Genomic DNA, 7,721 nt, shown 5'->3' with positions numbered 1-7,721 from the left:
ACCCCTTTTCTTTTACAGGTTTGTGAGACTGTGCTACAAATACAGTTGTACGGGCAGACGTGAGTACAGGCAGAACAAACAGGTAATTGTTTGGTAGAGTTAAACTGTGGTGCATCTTGTACATTGTAGTATAACCACATACCTTATCTATGTTTTCTTCTGTTGTAGGTTTCACAGACAGTACCCCACACATTTGAACGGGCATACGTGAGAACAAGCAGAGCAGGTAATTGTTTGGTAGAGTTAAACTGTGGTGCATCTTGTACATTGTAGTATAACCACATACCTTATCCATGTTTTCTTCTGTTGTAGGTTTCACAGACAGTACCCCACACATTTGAACGGGCATACGAGAGAACAAGCAGAGCAGGTAATTGTTCGGTAGAGTTAAACTGTGGTGCATCTTGTACATTGTAGTATAACCACATACCTTATCCATGTTTTCTTCTGTTGTAGGTTTCACAGACAGTACCCCACACATTTGACCGGGCATTCGTGAGTACAAGCACAACAGGTAATTGTTTGGTAGAGTCCCCCTATGGTGCACATGGTATATTTCTGTATTACAAATTCACAATGTGTTGTAACAATCTTTACTTCTATTGCAGGCTCTACAGACAGTGCTACATATAAGTTTGAAAGTACACTGCAGTGGACAGAAAATTCCAGGTAATTACACTCTACGTTTTGCCGACGATGCCTCAGTATTATGTGACCGATTGCAATCATGAGCATAGGCTTCAACTTTAACCATGTTCCTTTATTTTGTAGGCTTTGTGGCATAGCAGGCTAAACCCAGTTATTGCAAATATGTTCAAGTGCAAAGCTGTACCTTCTGCAGAGTGTGATGCTTCACCACAAAGGAAGAAATGTTGCCTTGTCTTCAAGGAAGAGTGGATGAAAGAAATTGTGGAGGCTGAGACACAGAAATCACGAAGCAAGGTTCACGTGCAACTTGGGGAACTATTTCAATACAGTCCAGATGTGGGCTTAATTTGCAAAGCATGTGCAGAAGCCAAGATTGTTGGGGACTTTTCCACAGGGAAGAAATGGAGTGATGGCTGGAAACTGGATTACCTGAAACGCCATCTAATTAGCAAAGTTCACGAGTCTGCCATGGTGACATTGAGAAACAGAAGTGCTGCTGCCAGGTTTGGTTTTGGGGTGCGGGCAATGCTGACAGAAACTGCCACTGACAAAGCAAATAGGATGGAAGTCGTTGAACGACATAGATCCCTGCCTGAGGAGATAAAGATTCTCATCAACAATGTGTTGCTGGCAGTCAAGATGAATACTTCCATGTTATCTGTACAAGACATCCATGACCATCTAGCTTTGTATGTGAAGATACCAGACAGCTGGAGGAACAAGAAATATGCCTTTGAGTTCCTTGAGGCCATCAATAGCGTGATACACAGTGAAGGTATGGCAGAACTTCGTAACGCTTTGTATCACACATTGATAATTCATGAGAGCACAGATATTTCTGTTACAAAAATGCTCATTTTGTACTTCAAGTACCGACCTGTAACCTCAACAGAGCACAAAACACAGTTTGGGGGCATAGTGAAGTCCAACTTCTCCACCCTGGCTCCAACATTCTGGAACTCACTCCCTGACCACCTCCGCTCTGCCACCCAGTATCTCCCCTTTCGTAGAGATCTGAAAACGTTCCTCTTCAGCCAGGCCTTTCCCACTTAAACTCTCTTAAAATCTCCTCGTATCTTTTCTTCTGGTCTTTTTCCCTCAGTTGCTGAACCCCCCAGCGCCAAGAAACCGCAAGGTGTACGCTGCGCTCTAGAAATGTTTTAAATTAGAAATTAGACTAGTTGTAATGCTGAGGCCATCACTACTGCTGTGAAGGAATTCTATACTGCCAATGAACTGGACCTCATGAAAATGGTCATGTTCACATCCGATGGTGCGTCTGTGATGCTGGGTAAAAATAATGGTGTTGCTACTCGCTTTAAACAATCTATTCCCCATCTAGTTGAGCAGCATTGTGTCGCTCATCGAGAAGATTTGGGAGTTGATGATGCCTGGAAGAGGGTTACAATGATTAAAGAGATGGAGACATTATTGAGGACTGTCTACACTGTGTTCTCCAGATCACCTGCAAAGAAGTCCAAGCTGGATGAAATGGCATTAGTCACTGACTGTGAAGTGGTCTCTTTTCGACCATTGAATGAAGTGAGGTGGCTTTCGAGGCATTTTGCAGTTGGAGCACTAATTTGAAATTACGAGACTGTTCTTAAGTACTTTGAGCATGAGAAAGTTGAAGAGAATGATCCAGTTGCTAAATATAGTTATAAAAAGCTATCTGACTCAAACTACCATATTTCCCTTGCAGTACTTAATGACATTCTGAGTGAATTTGCATCATTGTGCAAAGTGTTTCAAAAAAGTTCTTTGACTACTGTCGAAGCTGTACAGTATGCAAGAGCAAATATTGGCCAAATTAAGGAACAGTATTTGGGGGACACTGTCTTTTGGAGCAGCAATGTAAGAGAGATGATGGTGTTGTACAAGGAAAGGCAAGAATTTGACAGTGGGCCTATTCTGTCTTTTGTTTCCCTTCTTTGTGAGCACATGCAAAAAAGGTTCCCTGAGGATGAACTGAAAGAATGGGCAAGTTTTGAAATCCAGGCAATGTCAACACAATCACATTTTGATTTTGGGACTGAGAATATACAAAGACTTGTGGAAAAGTATAAAAATGTCTTGGTCCTGGGTGATTGTGAAACACCAGAAGATGTTGTTCGACAATACAGAGACTATAAATATGTGGTGGCAGAACATGTAAAGGGTGGTTTATTTACCACATTTCAAGACATAGTGAATTTCACTGTACGCAATGCTGCTCAATATAGTGTGGTGTCTCAGCTAGTTGATGTCTGCGCAACATTTCAAGCATCTAGTGCAGATTGTGATCGAGGATTCAGCCTCATGAATACTATAAAGAATAAATTGAGGAATAGACTAGAGCAGAAGCATTTGGATATGCTGATGAGGACAAAGGCCTACCTCCTGAATGGGAAAGTTGACCTTGATAAAGTTTATCTGCACTGGAAAAATGGCAAGGATCGCCGTGAGAAGCAAGCCTGTCACCCATCTAGTGATGCCACGCGACTTGTCTGAACGTCCTTCTCCCACAGTCCATCTTTGCGTGTATGTCTGAGTTTTACAAACTATCCCTGGCGGGATAGCCCAACATTACTCAGTAACTTTCACATCAAATTGTAAATGTTATGTAATTTTGTAACTTATTGTGTATATGTGATATTGTATAGGCTCTCAACATTTCCCCACCCAATGAACCATGCTCCAGTTAAAAATATTTAGTAAAATCTTATGATGGTACCACCTTTTGGAGTCTTGTGCTTTTCTAAACCTTAAGTGTACTTGCCTGTGTAACCAATCAATGTCATGGCGTCGTTATCCAATATGCAAATCGCAATATGCAAAAGCTTAACGTGGAGCTGTTTGTGTGAAAATGCACCATCTTTTCACTTTTTTAAGCCAACGTTTGGAGTGACATTTGGCGCTGCACACGCGCGTGGTCTGGTTCCTGGCGCACATAGCCATGATTGCAGCGCACAGAGACCCTCCACTGCCGCACACAGAGGAAAAAAATTAGAGGGAACATTGGTGATTACCAGTGGTTGCGGGTTGTACGTTTATGATCTGTTTTACTTTTACTAAGTCATCTTTGTGATGATTCTGACAGTGGTCCATGTGGCCTGTCATGTGTATATAATCCCTTGTGAATATTGGCCGTGCCAGTTGGCACATTGTATGTTATGTGTTTCCTATTCTAATTTGTTATGAGAATACAAAGGCTATTTTTATATAACCGTGTTTGGAGTTCCTTTTGTAGTGTGCCTGGGATGTTGTTGCTGTGTGCGTGCGCAAATGCTTTACATATTGCCTCCGGGATAAGCCTGACTGCTCGTGCCAAGCTACCAAGGGGGTGAGCAGGGGTTATCTTCGACGTGTAACTCCCTTGCCCTGACTAGAGTGGCGGTTTCTGCCTGGCTTTGGCGCAAGCCTTAGCCAACCAGAAATCCCATTTCTAACACTGGGGATGAGTGTTTGATTTGCTCAAGCACTCCGTCCATCCTCCTCTTTGGTATTGCTTTGTTCGCCCTAAGTTGGCAGGGTATGCCCAGATGTGGGTCCCTTGCTCACCTTGCTACTGGATTCAAGCTAGCCTGGCTGATGACATCTGATTAGCCAGAAACCGGTCCCAGGATGCTTGTTTCCGGTCCAGAGAAGACATGGCTTGGCAGTTCGGGCTGGATTGTTTCCATGAGGAACAGGGTTAAACTGATTTGCATATGGCCATGTCTGAACTGGGGTGGTGGTGTGAGCTAAAGAATGATGATGGATTAAACCCAAATCAGTTGACTAGGGGTGAGTGTTTGATTTGCTCAAATGCTCCGTCCATCATCCCCTTTGGTATAAACATTCATTAAGGTATTACAATATGTTCTTACTCGTGATCTGCACATAAAACCTCTCACTCTTGAGAGTTGACAAAAATGGCTGCAAGTTGCACAGAAATAAAGTTTTTTCAGTCTTTGAATTTGAGCGTCCTTTTATATCAGCAAATGCGGTAATGTCACTCGTGATGCACACTTGAACTTGGTTCTGCTAGGTACTTGGGGCTAGATGTAGGTAATTGCAATTTACCGACTCCTAAATACCGAATTTTACTGAATCGGTATTTATGAGTCGGTAAATGCAATGTAGATAAAAAATCGGTAAATTATACCGATTCGGTAAAATTCGGAATCGGACATTCTGTATTTACCGAATCGGTATTTACTGAATCGGTATGTACCGAATCGGTATTCCCCATTCATTCCTATGGGCCTTTTGGCCCATAGGAATGAATGGGGAATACCGATACGGTAAATACCGAATCGGTTAATACCGATTCGGTAAATACCGAATCGGGAAGCAAACAAAAGTGAAACTTAAGTAGGCAGCCAATCAGGTGCTACCACCCTCCCCCTCCCTACCAGGAAGTGGCTACACAGGCAGCTGCAACTAATTAGAAGCTTCTGGAGAGGCAGTTGGAGCTGAGAGTCCCTGAGCAGCAGAAAGAGTGTTGTGCACTTTTAAATCTGAAAAATGGCAAATAGAAAAGACAAAGAGCAGCCAGAGAGGAAGAGGAAACTGAAATTCAGCAGCATGGAGCTGCAGGTCCTTGTTGAGGAGGTATTGAAGGTGCACCAAAAACTGTTTGGCAGGCAGTCCCTCACTGTGGCAGAATCTGCCAAAAGGAAACTCTGGCTGGAAATACTTGACAAAGTGAATGCAGTTGGAGTGACTACCAGAGACACAGAGGACCTGAAAAAGAGGTACTACGACCTCAGGAGCCAAACAAAAAAAGAAATTGGCTAAACACCACAAGCAGGCAACCAAAACCAGTGGAGGGAAGAACCCAGCACCCCCCCTTACTGACCTGGAGGAGATAGTGGCTTCAACCATAGAACCTCACAGCGTCTGCAGACTGGGAGAAGTAGACAGCTCAGCCAGAGCTGCAAGCAGAAAAGGTAAGACGCATGCACAGCAATCCCCCCACCATCATCCTTACCTTTACCCTTTGTGGCTAAGTGAACCCCAGTCCAGTATTGCTAGCACTATACAGGAGCAATGCATCATGTGACATGTAGTCAGGAAATGAAAGACCATGTAATACAGCACAGCAACCAGCAAGTTAGCGAAATGATTGCAGACAGAATGAAGCGAAAGTGAAAAAGATTTAATTGTAGTGTCTGTGAGACAGTAGCGCTTAGCTAATGTACGCTCATATGTCCACAGGTGACACATTTTGCAGGCGTTCCCAGGAGATTGAAGGCACGGCACCAGAGAGGGATGAGAGTCAGGAGCCAGGTCCAAGTGCACAGAATGCATCACAGGACACAGGTGCACCAAGTAGCCCCCTCCTTCACAAGACACATAAATTGCTCCAGAGTTGCAGGCGTCCCCAGAACGTTCACAATCCCCTCTGTTGCTGTCATCCCCAGATATGCCAGCATCACTGCATGAGACAACACCTTCATCACAACCAAGCAGGAGGCATGTTGTGGCCCCACTTTTGGAAATGGAGTCATCAGCAGGTTACATAGAGGGGGAAGACACACACACCTTGCCTGGGGATGGTAGCTCTGCCACACTGCAGTCCAGTGCAGAGGTGGCCCGTACTGGCGCAAGACGCCGCAGAGTCCAAGAAAGCAGTGTAGCTGCACATGTGGAGGGTTCAAGTGTGTTCCGTGGCCTGGAGGGGAGCATGGTAAAAATCCTGAGGATGCAGGGAAAGGCCAGCATGTCTTGCCAACGCCAAATGAGGAACCTGAACAACAACATGGAAGACATAGTAGAGGGCATCAGGGAACTAGTAGATGTCAACAAAGAGATGGCTGCAGGGATGCGTGAAATGTCACAATCGGTGCAGCTCCTGTGCACCAAACTAGACAATGAATCTGCATCAAGGCGTAAGGAAAGGCAGCGTGCGCATCAACAAAATAAAGCAATCAACCGCCTGGCCACAGCCACAGCCACAGCCACATCCCTGCTATGCGGGAGAAGCATAAACATGCAGGAGGGACTAACCCAAAACAGTAAGGAGGTCAATAGGGGCATAGCCAGGATGACCAGTGCTCTTGAGGCACTGATAAATGCACAAACAGCACACACTGCTGTTCTGGATGTGCCAGAGAGTGAAGGGAGCACAAGTAGGAGCAGCAGGCACCACGCTGAGGCTACAGCCCAAACGCCAAGTGAGCACAGCGAGCACCAAACATCTGGCACTGGTAGGCGTGGACACAAATGAGTATTTTAGTTCATGGGGAAGTGACCCAGGACTCACATCATCGAACGTAAATAATTTGTGTTGCACATTTGTGCTTTAGATACATACGTAGTGACACAATTAAACTACGTTGGGTGCATACTCCACCTGTCTGTGTCTCTTTACTTACTTTAAAAAAGTTGCGTGTGATCTCTTCCCGTCTGTTTCTGCTATCAGTTGGTGTTGCAACTCCAGCTGTGTGTGGTTCAGGCACTGCTTGTTCGTCATCATGGTCCTCATAATCAGATAAATCCACTTCGGTGCCCTTCTTAACCGCAAAGGTTGTGCAACATTGCACAGGCTGCAATCATCTTGCAGCAGGTGACTGGTGTGTTCTGGCGGGCCCCTCCACTTTTATGTAGGCAGCGGAACCTGCTCTTCCACAAACCAAAGGTGCGCTCCACAATGTTTCTTGTAGATTTGTGTGCCCTGTTGTATCTCCTCTGGCTGGGTGTTGAAGGGTTGAGGTAGGGTGTAAGGATGAAGGACTGGAGGGCATATGCACTGTCCCCTATTTGTAACAAGAAAAAAACATTACTCACATGCACACAAACACATCCATCTGCAATATATATCAAGGGAGTTTCACACAGTGTGTTACCTAGCAAGTATCCTTCGCCAAATTCCCCCGCTGTCAGGCGTGCGTAGATCCCACTGTTTTGAAAGATGTAAGAGTCGTGGGTACTCCCGGAAAATTTGGCTACTATGCCCGTGATGATGTACTTTGTATCACAGATCACCTGTACATTTATGGTGTGGGTGGACTTCCTGTTCCTATAAATGTACTCGGTGGCAGCAGGTGGACATATTGGTATGTGGGTGCCATCAATACAGCCAATGATGTTGGGAAAATGCGCCATCT

The 7,721-nt window shown here is 44.9% G+C and overlaps 1 pseudogene; it reads left to right on the top strand.

Moving 5' to 3' along the window:
• Positions 1 to 810: 810 nt before the first annotated feature.
• LOC147730270 (zinc finger protein 862-like) lies at positions 811 to 3,138 on the top strand (annotated as a pseudogene).
• The last annotated feature ends 4,583 nt before the right edge of the window (positions 3,139 to 7,721 follow it).

This window comes from Lissotriton vulgaris, chromosome 2_1 (assembly GCF_964263255.1).
Source record: "Lissotriton vulgaris chromosome 2_1, aLisVul1.2, whole genome shotgun sequence".
Taxonomy (NCBI): domain Eukaryota; kingdom Metazoa; phylum Chordata; class Amphibia; order Caudata; family Salamandridae; genus Lissotriton; species Lissotriton vulgaris.
Note: the sequence above shows the minus strand (reverse complement) of the source record. Positions and strands in the feature narration are given on the sequence as shown.